Below are 13,862 nucleotides of genomic sequence, written 5' to 3'. Positions count from 1 at the left end.
ACTTATAAAAAGACTTTCTGACCGGAAACACAGTTGTATTCAAAAGCATGATTTAGTTTTGAACTTGCAAGTACCTATCTACTGCTTCGTTCGTTCGTTTCAGCCGAAAGATGTCCACTGCTGGACCAAGGATTTCCACAAAAACCGGTGCTGCGCCGCTCGCATCCAGGCACCTCCCGCTACCCTCACCAGATCGTTAGTCCACCTAGTGGGAGGCCTGCCCACGCTGCGTCTTCCGTCTACTACTTAACTCGAAATAAATGAGACTGATAAAATTCTTGCTAAGATACAATTTCTCAAAAGTAACTATTTAGATTTTAGACTAAATTTTATGTTATTTGATTGCAAATTATTATCATCATCATCATCATTTCAGCCACAGGACGTCCACTGCTGAACATAGGCCTCCCCCAATGCTTTCCATGTTGATCGATTGGTAGCGGCCTGCGTCCAGCGCTTCCCTGCTACCTTTACGATGTCGTCGGTCCACCTTGTAGGTGGACGTCCCACGCTGCGTTTTCCGGTACGCGGCCTCCATTCCAGAACCTTTCTGCCCCATCGGCCGTCAGTTCTGCGTACTATGTGCCCTGCCCATTGCCACTTCAGCTTGCAAATTATTATAAGATCACTAATATCTCTTGTTTCAGACGATTTTTATTATTATTGCAGTTGGCAATAGCCACTATCATTACGAAAATAGAGTCGTAAAAGAATAATTATAGTGATAATTTTCACTTATATCATTATTTTATTGAGTTGTTAGTGATGCTACGTAGCTCCACAGTCATACGACTATACTTATCTAAATCATTATCCAAAAATATACTTCGTCATTGATAAAATGTTAATAAACTCGTAGCTAGCATTATTACAAGATAGGCTATCTCGCCCATTAAGCTTTTTTTTATTAATTTTATACAAAACACCAAAGGATAAAGTGTTTATACTCAGATACCAGTAAATGCAGGGGAATTTTTGGATATTATAACTTGTCGATCGATTTCCTTTTCAGGTTATCGTCATGTACTTTTTTTAACAAACACTTTCGCACATTGACCGAGGTCAGGGCAAGTTAGTAAAAGAGAGATAGAAAGCGTGAGAGAAAAAGATAAATTAGCGGCCATGATGTATCAAACACACTTTTTGCTTCTTTGATGTCTGACTTTCAGCATTTTCAGGTGTTCAAAGTTTCGATAAAAATAATAAGGATATGTCCATAGCTGAATATAATACGAGTTAAATATAAAATGGGAATATAAACTGAAACTATGGCCATTATGGAAATCATTGGGGGAGGCCTAATGTTCAGGAGTGGACGTCCTATGGCTGAAATGATGATGATGATGACAAACCAAATCTAGTTTTTAACTCTCCTTAGCTTAATTGTAGCAAGGACACTGTCCTGTGATGATAAGACGATGATATTATATAAAAGTTAAAGTATATTTCGTGTTTATAATATAAAAATAGCTTTTACTTATTAATATCTCAATCCCAACCTCCAGACGAAAGTATCTGTGTTCGTCATATCTTTTCTACACAAACTTATTTTACCCGGTGGTTAAAAAGTAATAAACTCTGGAAAGATGTAAAACATATAAACCGAGACGCGTAATCTTTTATCCCTGGCCTGCAATATCACGGTGTCATCTTGCTTTAAAGTAACAAAATAGCGCTCTATTTTTCAGTACCTCTTAGGAGTATTCCACAGTGAACACAACATTCTTATTCAAAAACTAGCGGCCGCCCGCGACTTCGTACGCGTGGAGTTTCGTAAAATCCTTTCTTAGCGGATGCCTACGTCATAACATCTACCTGCATGTCAAATTTCAGCCCGATCCGTACAGTGGTTTGAGCTGTGTGTTGATAGATCACTATATCAGTCAGTCAGTCAGTCAACGCCACTCTTGTGGCGTAGTGACACTGTGTTTTTTTTTAACACTAGAAAGGCCGNGTGTTTAATTTATTTAAGGCAACATACAGTCATGTACAATCAATAGTACTATAGTAAAGATGAATATGATTAAAGACCAAATTAGTGCCTATTTATAGCTATTACAATATTGGTTACAAATGAGCCACTCTTAGGACTAAAATTTTAACAACAAGCCAAAACCTAGTTCACAGACAACGGCATATCGAGCCAACCACTATGGAATCTTATGTAGTTGTAATAGTTACTTTTTGCAACTGAAATATACAGGGTGTCCCAAAAACAATGGATAACCCTGTAGCCATCGATAGGCCTTGCCATGGTCTCCCTAACGTCCAATTTTGACCCCAGTAAAAATATCACCGTTTTCAAGATTTTTAAGTTTTTGTTAATTTTTAGAAAATTGCCACCTGCGATTACTTTTTGTCATGCCATTTCTACAAATGAGGATACTTTTCAATCTAGTTTTTTTCCTTATCACAAGGGATAGTTGGGCTATCAAAAGAAATGATTAAAGTTCAACAAACTAGTTTGAAAGTATGAAAATTTTAAGAAATTGCAGAGAAGAAGGAAAAATTAATTCATTGTCTTGCACTTTTGATCAGCCGTCGTGTAAAAAAAATGTAGGAAGACCATCGTGCCCATTACCTTAAAAACTTCCTTGGTTAATTAAGATTCTAAAAAGGTATCACAAGCCTATGTATTCTGTATTATTTTTATCTTATGGCTACTTGAATAGCAACTAGTATGAAAACTGNCAGTATGGAGCAGAATCAGGGCAATAAAAAAATAGCGCAATATTTTTTTGCAATTTCTTACAAAACTTGCGCACAAAAAGCAAATCTAGTATGAAAATAATCAAACTTCTATTGCTCGTAACTCAGTTCAGACTGAGTTTAGAGGTATACATGCCATAGTAAGTTTGGTTTATTACACTATTTTGTAATCAAAAAACAAAATTTGGTCGATGGCCGCGCGAAAAAAAAAAGACGCCACTTTCCATACAAAATCTGGCATTGCCATTTCTTCTAATTTCTAATACATGGAGGTGAAGTATGGGGAGGCAGCTACTGAAACGCTTGACTTTAACAAACGCATCGTGTAGAAAATAACTCCATTTTTTTGCCGAGGGCGGCAAAATGCTCATAGCGCGAGCACTCTAGGGATAATAATCAAAGGTTTTCAAATATTTATCTTTTTATTTGACTTAAAATTACGTTTACGTGACAATAGATAGCAAAAGTAGCTATAGAAAATGTATTTTAACAATAAAAATAATATTTTAAATCAGATTTAGTACGTACGCCACGTACGGTCGAGTTCTCTCCGAAAAGCGGGACCAAGCCTGTCCCGCGCGGGACATTTAAATTTGATTTAAAAATCGGGACGTCCCGCCAAAATCGGGACGTCTGGCAACGCTGCGCCCTCTACATAGTATTATTAGTATAGTATTTAATTTTCCAATTTAATAGGCATCCACTACGTAACAGTTTAGCAGAAGAGATTGCTTATAATCATGTAAATCTTANGTTACACAAATGTCATTACCTCGTCCCCCTCAGGAAATGGCGAAATTTTTTTGTATGGAAATAAACGCGCGCTGCTACTCCTGTTATTTCTGCTCTCTGGACTCAATCATGGTGCCCCAACAATATTGGTGTTATTTGAAACCCCAATAAATATCCTTAAAGAAAAACACATTAATTTATTTTCTAAATAAATGATTATCATATACCATTTAAATGTGACTTGACAAGAGACCTCACTTTGGGCTCACCTCTGGGATCAATTAGACCAAATTTTATGGTTATAAAACCAAATAATGATCACACGTGTCCTCTTTAACAGATGGATAGCGATTAATCCCAACTTAACAGTTTTATAGCCATAAAAGTTGGCTCAAGCGTAATAGCCTATTTTTTGAAGAAGTGACTCTGGAACCTTCTAAAGACACATTTTTGGGGTAAAAACCTTTCCTTTAATGAAATGACGTTTAGAACTAGGCTTTTAAATGGTTCCAATATTAGTGGGAAGTGGGGATGCATACGTTTGAAAGTGCTTGTTGCGAGAGGAGCGATTTATTTGATGTTGAGTGTATAAAGTTCGTCTATCAACAGGCTGTCATAAAATACGATCATACTATTTTGGGAGGACTTTGGTGAGTCGGCGTCTCCCATGCCGGAATGAAACTCCGTAGTCGTTTTGACAAAGAACTGCGTGTATTGACGCACAGAATCAGGCGTGGCAATGATAATAAAGTAGCACACACAATTAACACTACATGAACTATGTACATTTCACATTATTGTAACACAAATTATAATCGCGATGCGCGCGGTAAAAAGTTGAGGCCTCTGTCTGACAAGTGAAAAGTTTTTTTTGCCAAAACCACAGATTAAAAAGCACTTATCTATGCCTAGAGTAAATGTGCGTTCGGAAATCACTTATTTCCGAACGCCACATCANAAATTAGGAGATCCGTAAACGAACTAAAGTCGCTGACAGCTCGTCGGATCAGCAAGCTGAAGTGGCAATGGGCAGGGCACAGTAGTTTGCAGAACTGAGGCAGCAGGGTTAAAGTGGAGGCTACGTACCGGAAAGCGCATCGTAGGACGTCCACCTACAAAGTGGACCGACGACCTCATAAAGGTAAGCAGGAAGGTGCTGGATGCAGGCCGCTACCAAGCGGTCATTATGAAAATCATTGGGGTACAGGCCTATGTTCAGCAGTGGACGTCCTATGGCTGAAATGATGATGATAAAATGTTGCTTTATTAAAATTCCTACGCTAAAAACTATCCATTTGTATTTAATGCCACTATGCAGTCCTAGTTTCACTATTACGAGAAAAACTCATTTTTGCAGTTTTCATACTTGTTGCTATTCAAGTAGCCATAAGATAAAAATAATACAGAATACATAGGCTTGTGATACCTTTTTAGAATCTCAATTAACCAAGGAAGTTTTTAAGGTAATGGGCACGATGGTCTTCCTACATTTTTTTTACACGATGGCTGATCAAAAGTGCAAGACAATGAATTAATTTTTCCTTCTTCTCTGCAATTTCTTAAAATTTTCATACTTTTAAACTAGTTTGTTGAACTTTAATCTTTTCTTTTGATAGCCCAACTATCCCTTTTGATAAGGAAAAAAACTAGATTGAAAAGTATCCTCATTTGTAGAAATGGCATGAGAAAAAGTAATCGCAGGTGGCAATTTTCTAAAAATGCACAAAAACTCAAAAATCTTGAAAACGGTGATATTTTTACTGGGGTCAAAATTGGACGTTAGGGAGACCATGGCGAGGCCTATTGATGGTTACAGGGTTATCCATTGTTTTTGGGACACCCTGTATGTAAATATAGGTCCGACATGCCGTCAGTCGGAAACAAAATAAAATAAAACAGAAAAATAAATGAGGAACACAAAGATAGTGACAGATTGGAAAGCTATTCACTAGCCAAACTATTAAAAAGGACGGATTTGAGCTTTGATAATGTTACATTAAACAAATCAATTTCTGTGAAGTTTTTATTATAAACGTTAGTGGAACGATACACGAATGAGTTAAGAGTATAATTTTTACGATATCGCGGGGTAACGAAAAGTGGTTTACTACGTGTTGGTTTGTTGTCGACACGAAAAGAAGAAGTCAGTCAGTCAGTCACCTTGGAGTTATTTATATGTATATTTAGATTGTTTTATTGATTACCACTGTACGGTTTGGAACATTACAATGTATTTTGGTTGCAAATCGTTCTTATAAAAAATACAAAATACTACCGATACAAAATTATTAAATTACACAGCCAATACATCCGTACTTTATCAAGAGAAAGGAGAATATTGAACAATTTACCTCTTCTGTAATTTATTACGTCTGTTTCGTCATTACAGGAAAATAATGTTGTATTCCATTATCTACATTAACCGTGACAGGATTTGACAGTTTAGTTTAATGTTGCATGCCAAATGTATACAATTACAGTGCCATATCGATGTACAGGAAGGATTATAATAAACTGAATCGACTTTTTCAATGCAAAGTCTGTGCAATATTGAACACTAGCTTTTGCCCGCGGCTTCACCCGCGTGAAATTTAGTTTGACACGTATCGTTATAAATTATATCCTATGTGTTATTCTGGGTTATAAACAATAATACTGTAAAGTTTCATCAAAATCCGTTCTGTAGTTATTGCGTGAAAGAGTAACAAACATCCAGACATGCAGACATCCAAACTTTCGCATTTATAATATTCGTTTCGTTTCAGGCAAATAATGTCCACTGCTGGACAAAGGCCTACCCCAAGGTTTTCCATAATGAACGGTCCTGCGCTGCCCGCATCCAGGCTCTTCCCGCGACCTTTACCAGATCCTCGGTCCACCTAGTAGGAGGCCTGCCCACGCTACGTCTTCCAGTAATTTATAAAATAAGTAGGATTAAAATCAAAGTCAAATATATATGTCTCCTATGTGTATAACACCTTAGCCCGGCGGCGGGGCGTAATGCAAAAATATACCCGACCATTATCATGAAAAAAAGGCATAGTGGAACCTCTGTTAAGACAAATTGGAATAGATCCTTTGCGAATTACAAATAATTCTCTACACAGGCTAATGGGGATGGATAAAAGATGTTTTCATTTACATAATGAGGGGCATTTTGCCTTCTTATTTTCATTTTTCCCAATGACTTTCCTTTGTCGTCTACAGGACTGGGTCCCCACTCGCGTTCAATGGGTTTTCAGCATCCTGGCGACGGGATAATCGCAAGAATTGCTCACTAATTTTCAACAATGGTTTCGCTTTGCTCTCATTTCGCTATTTTGTTCTTTTCTTCTGATGATGTAAGCGAGAGAAAGGCTATGCTCGATCTTAACCTCAAGGTTGATGATAAATTCGTACTTTGGCTTTTGATTAACTCTGTGAAATATGTATAACATGCACAATGCACATATTCAGCAGAACTTTTTCAGTTTCTTTTGCCACTTCTTTTCGTTTTCATGTGAATAATAATCCCAATAACACGTAAACACGATTCATTGTTTAAATACCTACAATAGATGCTCTTTTATAACTATCTTCTATGCACTGCTCTTTTTTTCTGCACTGGAAGGCGTTTGATGACATGCCCATGACACTGGACCGCAAAGAAAGAAGGGTGGTTAGAAAATCTTCTATATTATATATCTTCAAAAGTACCCGACTTTCATGAAATAAAAACTAAATTAATGTCCACATTTTGACCCAATAATAAAATATACTAGGTGTGGACTTAAAAAGTATTAAACTCTACACAATGGAAATTATGTATTATTTACAGACTTACTTATCACTGAAAAGCACTGTAAATGATCACTTTTCCACTGTATTCAGTAGGTACTTAGAATACTCGCTGCAGTAGCAACTAGTATGCAAATCTCTTACACCGGTACATTCCAGTTCCTCCGATTGGAACTCCGAAATGTCCGCACATTCCGGATCAGAGAGAGTTAGAAGCAAATAGTTTTATTTGAGAACACCGAAACACTTAACAATGGGAGCGAAACAAGAGGGAAAAGGGATCCGTATGATGAGGGATATTGTTCGGACTTTGTAGTTAATATAATATTCGGCATAGTTTTGTGAAACAGACGGATATATTTTTCAGAAAGTTTACAACACGTGATTGGAAAAGTAATATTGTTATGTATTTTTAAATAAAACGAGATAATTCGACCAATTAAAAAGTATGTTATAAAGTTATTATTTAAAGTGGAAGTTCACTGCCATTTTCTGAGATGGAAAAGTGACCAATATGAAAAAACGTCATTATAATATTTTAACATGACTCATGAGAAAAAGCTGGAGATTAAAATCATCAGACTTCTGAAGCTTTGACAATTTCTAATCACAAAAGTGACTCGTTCAGTTATTTAAATACAAACTAAAGAAGTTTGTAAAAATAATAAAATCAAACAGTAAATGAATAAATCTATCAGCAAAAAGCGAAATTTTAAAGTAAAAAGAATCCAAAAACTTGCATTATGAATAAACTGAGAATCTAATAACCAAACATTCACTACGGTCCGCTGCCGCTGGCAAAACCCTAAAATATTCAATCAGCATTCAAGCAGTTTCTCATATTAAACTTTTAGCCGGGCGAAATTAGTCGGTGTACCTTGTGCAGGGAAAATTTTCCAGACAAGTTTCAGTCCGAGCGTCAGGATTCAGTAAATTACTCAAAGAGATTTCTTATCAGAATCATTTTTGGGTTAGATTATGAATGACACTTTGATAGCCCCCCATTCACTCACAATAAATAATTGCAATGAAACATTACTTGTATCTAGCTACTTCCTCTCTCTCTCTATAATATATCTATCTATATCACATTTTGCAAGTTTTTTCTGAGCTACTTATATCTAGCTAAATGAAGTGCCGCGATGCATAATGGGGACAACGCCATCTATTGGTCGCTATCAGAACTAAACCTCTCCTATCTAACGTGGATAAAATAAAATCTTGCTAATGTTAGGGATAACAAAGTTACATAACAAAAACATGTCCATATTACTCGGGAACCCTTTTTGCTTTTAACCGACCGTTACTTCACCATATCCATTGATACTTACCAAAAATAAAAACATACAGAACCGTCGATACGTCCCGAATTTTGCCAGCTAGTTTTGAATAGATCATACCCATCACAGCGGTGCTCGCTACTCCATTTTGGGCTGTTCCACGTTGTTTTAGACGGACTTTTGCCTTTTGCCTTTTTTACCCTGTAGTACCGCAGCTAACAGGTTTATTCAGTTACAGTGGCTTTCCATCTGTGATTGACAATTTTTACGTGAATTGTTGAGCCTACGCACCCCAGATTGGGTATTCGTACGTTTTCATAGTGGAGTGTACTTATGTGGTTAACAATCAGCGGGGTTTAATTAATGTTAATAAATATCCGGCTAGCCTGGTGGATAGTCCAGGGCTCCAACTCCACATGGCTACCTACACTTATTAAAGCAAAATGTGATAATTTGAAGGTATAAGTAGTTGTAACTGATTCATACATTTGTAAGTAATTCGTAGCTGTATTTTATCTTTATTTATTAAAGGGAAAGGTCGCAGAAACTACAAATCTCAAATTTTGCATGAGGGTTCCTTATAGAACGTACGTGCTCACTAAGACGGGATTTTGCAAAATTCAACCCCTAAGGGAACCGGATCCACGCGTACGAAGTCGCGGGTGACAGCTTATGGCCGTTTTGACCATCAATCCCTTATTTTTAAGTGACCTCTATGAAAAAAAAAATCCTGTTAAGTGTTACCATAGGAGTCACTTAAAAATTAGGGATTGATGGTGAAAACGGGCATTAGTTTCCTATAATAAATAAGTGGTATTCTACGCACTGTAACTGTACCTGAAATAAATAAACAATAAGCACGCTTATCTACATTGAACTGATGTAATGTTCTTGTTGGTTTCTTGTAGTCTTATTATTTCTAAAACACAAGCTCTGCTTAGTTTCGGGCTAAGCAATGAAGACTAGCGTATTTGTGCTCACCAGTTACAGTTGGCACAACTAACGAGTAAAGTTCCGCCACTTGCCATTGGCGCCAACTCGCGCCATTTGGTGTGATTGTAAGAACAATATAAATTGAAGAAATGTGTTTGTAATCCTTTACTTGTTATATGAATAATGTACGTATATTGTGTGAATATGGGAACAATTATAAACAAATGTGTTTTTAATCCTGCACTCCTCAATATATTCGATAACTTTTTCCCGCGACTTCGTAAAATTTTATCTGTCACAGAAAAACTTTATCGCGCGCGTCTCTGTTTTAAAAACTTGGATAAAAACTATCCTATGTCCTTTCCCGGTACTCAAACTATCTCTATGCCAAATTTCATCAAAATCTCTTCAGTGGTTTAAGCGTAAAAGCGTAACAGACAGACACGAGCTACTTTCACATTTAATTTTATTACTGGGGATTCTACACCAATAAAGGGTTATTAATGATTTGGCATAATGACATCAGCAGTTGAGCACATGTAGGAAATTAAATAACCTCCCAATTACTGGGAAGTTCAATGGAAAGGAATTGCATAATTAATTAGTACAATTTGTTTCTATGGCCAATAATTGTAATTAACTCCGAGCTTAAAATTTTATACCCTTTAATGTACTGCAATCAATTAAGTTTTAATGCGTATGCTCGTTGTATCTGACTAACTTATTATGCACATGGCTGCGCTCGTGTATATTAAGTCTAGTCAGGTTTTCTACGAAAAGTAATTAAGCAATTCTTCTTTCAGATGTGTATCTTGAAAGCTTTAATATTGACAATTAACATAAGATAATTAAAAAGATATATAAAAAGTGTTATGAATATTTATAGCTAAAACATAATGACGTTTATACTTGTTCTACTAACAAGGTTTTTACATGGTTTCTACGAATTTGATCAAAGAATCCATATAGGATCATTTGCTAATGATTTTTAAGGATGTAACAAAAGTAACACCAAGTGACTCGCTTAGCAGCAGGTAATAAGCTCTGTGTAATTGAAATAAATTAATGATTGTTTGAAAACATTTTGTTTGATTTAATTCTTTACAATTTAGATTGAAAGATATCTTCTTTCCTATTCATCTTTTTACAATATTTAGGTAAAAAAATCCTATTCGTTTTCGTTCGTCAATTAACTCAGTCTTATGGGACTATTTTCACTAATCACTCTAGATAAAAATCCACACTTAACACCTACTTCTAATTTACTCGTTCTCCAGACAAAAGCCATCTATAAGGAAGACTCACTAAGGGTGAGTTGCACCACCTAAGTTTGACCGTAACTTTGTCGATAACCGGTGTATTTTGTATGGAGTTTGACAGATTTTTCACGTTTGTCAAAGTTAAAGTAAGATGGTGCAACCCAGCCTAAGTAACATAAACTCGGTGTTCTCACCTAGGTAGTTGTTATATCACGAAATCTAAGGACCTAGGATGCGAAAATCGGTACACCTACACTGTAAACTCGACAGTAAATTCCAGCTATGCTCACTTAAACGTACGTTTAATTCTAGCTAATCCTTAGCCTTAATTCCAAGTAGAGCTTGCACTTACGAAATCTGTTTACACGGTACATTGTTGACAACCATGCTTGTGCGTACACACCGCCTGTGTGCTGGAAGCACTCCGGTATGTACTTGTAGGTATTCATTAATTAATACTCCCAAGCAAGCTGGATTTAGCTGGAATCTGAAACAGAGGTGTCGATTCTGTAACGTTGTTTACGAATTCCCAATTTTTATTTTGTATAAAACTCCATTTAAATGGACGAGTATTTTATTCTTAAAGACAAGGAGTGACCTAGCATTATGTTTTCTTAAATTCCATAATAAGATGCAGATGGTTTAATCATGGAAAATAAAGCACTTTACGTAGAAATAGTCGTCACATCTTGGTAAACATCTGTTAAGGTTAGTCTATAAATAAACCCTTTTAAAGAATCATTGTGAAAATACTTAATTTTGGGTTTAAAACGTTCTGGTGATAAGCAAAGCTAGCTGTAAATATAAGTTGAATAACTGAAGTTACCCGATTTCAGGTTACTTTATCTGCCAGATATCCCTACCTGCGAAACCAAAAGTGGTACTTTCCTGAAAATTTACTTATGAGCCTTCAAGAGTGTAGTAAACAAACGCTAATAATTTTATGATAGAGTACCTTTAATGTTCTTATGTATATTGATATTATATTCGTGTGTACGCGCAGTGTCGCCACCTGTTTACTGAGTACATCATCGCGAGTAAGAGTAGGTATTAATTAATGAATCTGGGATCCTCTTGCACGTACTCAAGATGTGAGCTTAAGCGATAATACCGTCTTGATTTTAGTAAGAGCCAAAGCACACCGCTCGTGTACAGGCCACAGATATTTCTATGTAAGACGACGCAGCGACACTGTTCTGACGTCGCATCGCCGCCTCAAGGCTGAAAAAGGTGACTGAGTTTCTTCCGCCACTTCTTCTCAGCACCAGCCCATTCGTCCATTTGCAACGACAATGTGACATCTTCAATTAGATTAACATAGGAGATGTCACACTATCGTCGCAAGAGGAATGTTGTCCTGAATTGGTGGTAGGGCAAGCTATATTTGGGATGTGTATGCCCTAGAAAGGGCCTATGTACTGAATAAACTTTAGAATTTGAGTGTGTTTTGGCTCTTAATCCAGTGTTTATAAGCGATGCAATTTCATTGGAGTGGTCAAAACAAGCTTACTCATACAATTGACTTTACACTAGAGACTGGAGAAGATTTCAACTTCAAATCACTAACAATAATACTCAAGTGCGAATTTATATTCAAGAATAGGTCGTAGACTAAGCAAGTCCTTTGATTAGTCTAGGCTTATTTGAATCGAGTCTGGAGTGTAGCACTTAACTTCATTGTTTAGAATCTTTTCGGCATATGCTTTATGGATCTCATTTTCTTCTTCTCAGTTGTTTCGCTCTTGATCTTGGTCACGTTGAGATGTCTACTTCGATTATAAATACGGATACAGCTCTCATACACCACGATCTCCCGCCATATCTCCCTGTTGCTATACTGTCTGGTGTAGTATTAGATAATACATTGTCATGTTTTTTTTTTTTTTTTCAAAATATTTCTATGGTATATTTCATTCCCATAAATGTCAAAATATTATCACATGGGCCGCAGACACCCCGGCGCGCAAGGCATAAGGTATAAATCTTCTCTTTGGTACCTTCCGGTTGCCACGGCACCGTATCCACCGACAATAATTAATTCAATACTTTCCCTTAATTAATATATTATTTTAACGCGTTCAGCCTACGCTCTTGATGATTTAGAGACTCTAATGTTGCATTTAGGGGGTGTGCGTGATTCATATAGAGTTCTAAGGTTTATTGCTAGCCTTCGTGAAATATAGCAAAATACATAATGTTTTCTCGGTAAATATTGTGTTTTCTAGACTTTGGAATATAAACTTCAATTATTCAAAACAAAACTCCAGCTATAAATCCTCGTGATTTTGAACTGACAAATTTTACTCAACGGGGATTCGAATCCACGACCGTAGCTGATGTCTTAATCCGATAAACGAACCTTAGTTCCAGCAGTATCTTCTATCACCCAAAATATCGCTGCATTTCCCAAAATGTGCATAATTTCCATATGAATCCCTACATCATTGTTCTAGTAACAATTGTCATTCTCAACATCACTGATTCAATAATACCCATCAGTTTAAAGTGGTACGTGACGTCATTTGACAGATTTATTGTGTTCTGCTATAACAGTAGCTGTGGTTGTAACATACACAATTAGCAGAATTGTTCTGATTTGAATTATTGTTTTGCTTTAGGCAGGTAATGTTCAAACTTCGCTATTATACGCTGATACAATCTAATCTAATTCAATTTAATAGTAACCATCTTCAATTGTTTTAAGGATTACTCGCACAGGCGCAATCATAGACCAATGACAGGTCGTGTGACCGATGACAGTCCTGCGCCCTGTCATTGGCCTATGAGAGCGCCGTGATCGCGCCGGCGATGGCGATCTGCACGCGTTGGTGATGTGGTTGAAGCTTAAGGCAGGGTACTCACCTGCCATGTAGCACGTAACGTAGCATGTAACGTAACCAACCTTCAAGTGAGTACGGCTCGTCCACGGTCATCGCATATCTGGTCTATTGTACTCGCAGTGATACCGTCACTCGGCGGGTCGCTACGATCTCCCTGCGAACCACGCGCGAGCAGCTCGCAGCGGGCTCGTGCCTATGTAGTCACTTGATACAGTATCTGATACATTGCATGCTACACGGCTAGATGAGTACCCTGCTTAATAGAGTGCCATTAGTTTAAATTTAGATTTAAATCGATTCTTATTAAAATAATATTTCACAGAGAGCGCAGA

The sequence above is a fragment of the Ostrinia furnacalis genome, unplaced genomic scaffold, assembly GCF_004193835.3.
Source record: "Ostrinia furnacalis isolate ACB-3 unplaced genomic scaffold, ASM419383v2 OfSCF1253, whole genome shotgun sequence".
Lineage (NCBI taxonomy): Eukaryota > Metazoa > Arthropoda > Insecta > Lepidoptera > Crambidae > Ostrinia > Ostrinia furnacalis.
This window is presented reverse-complemented; position numbering follows the sequence as displayed.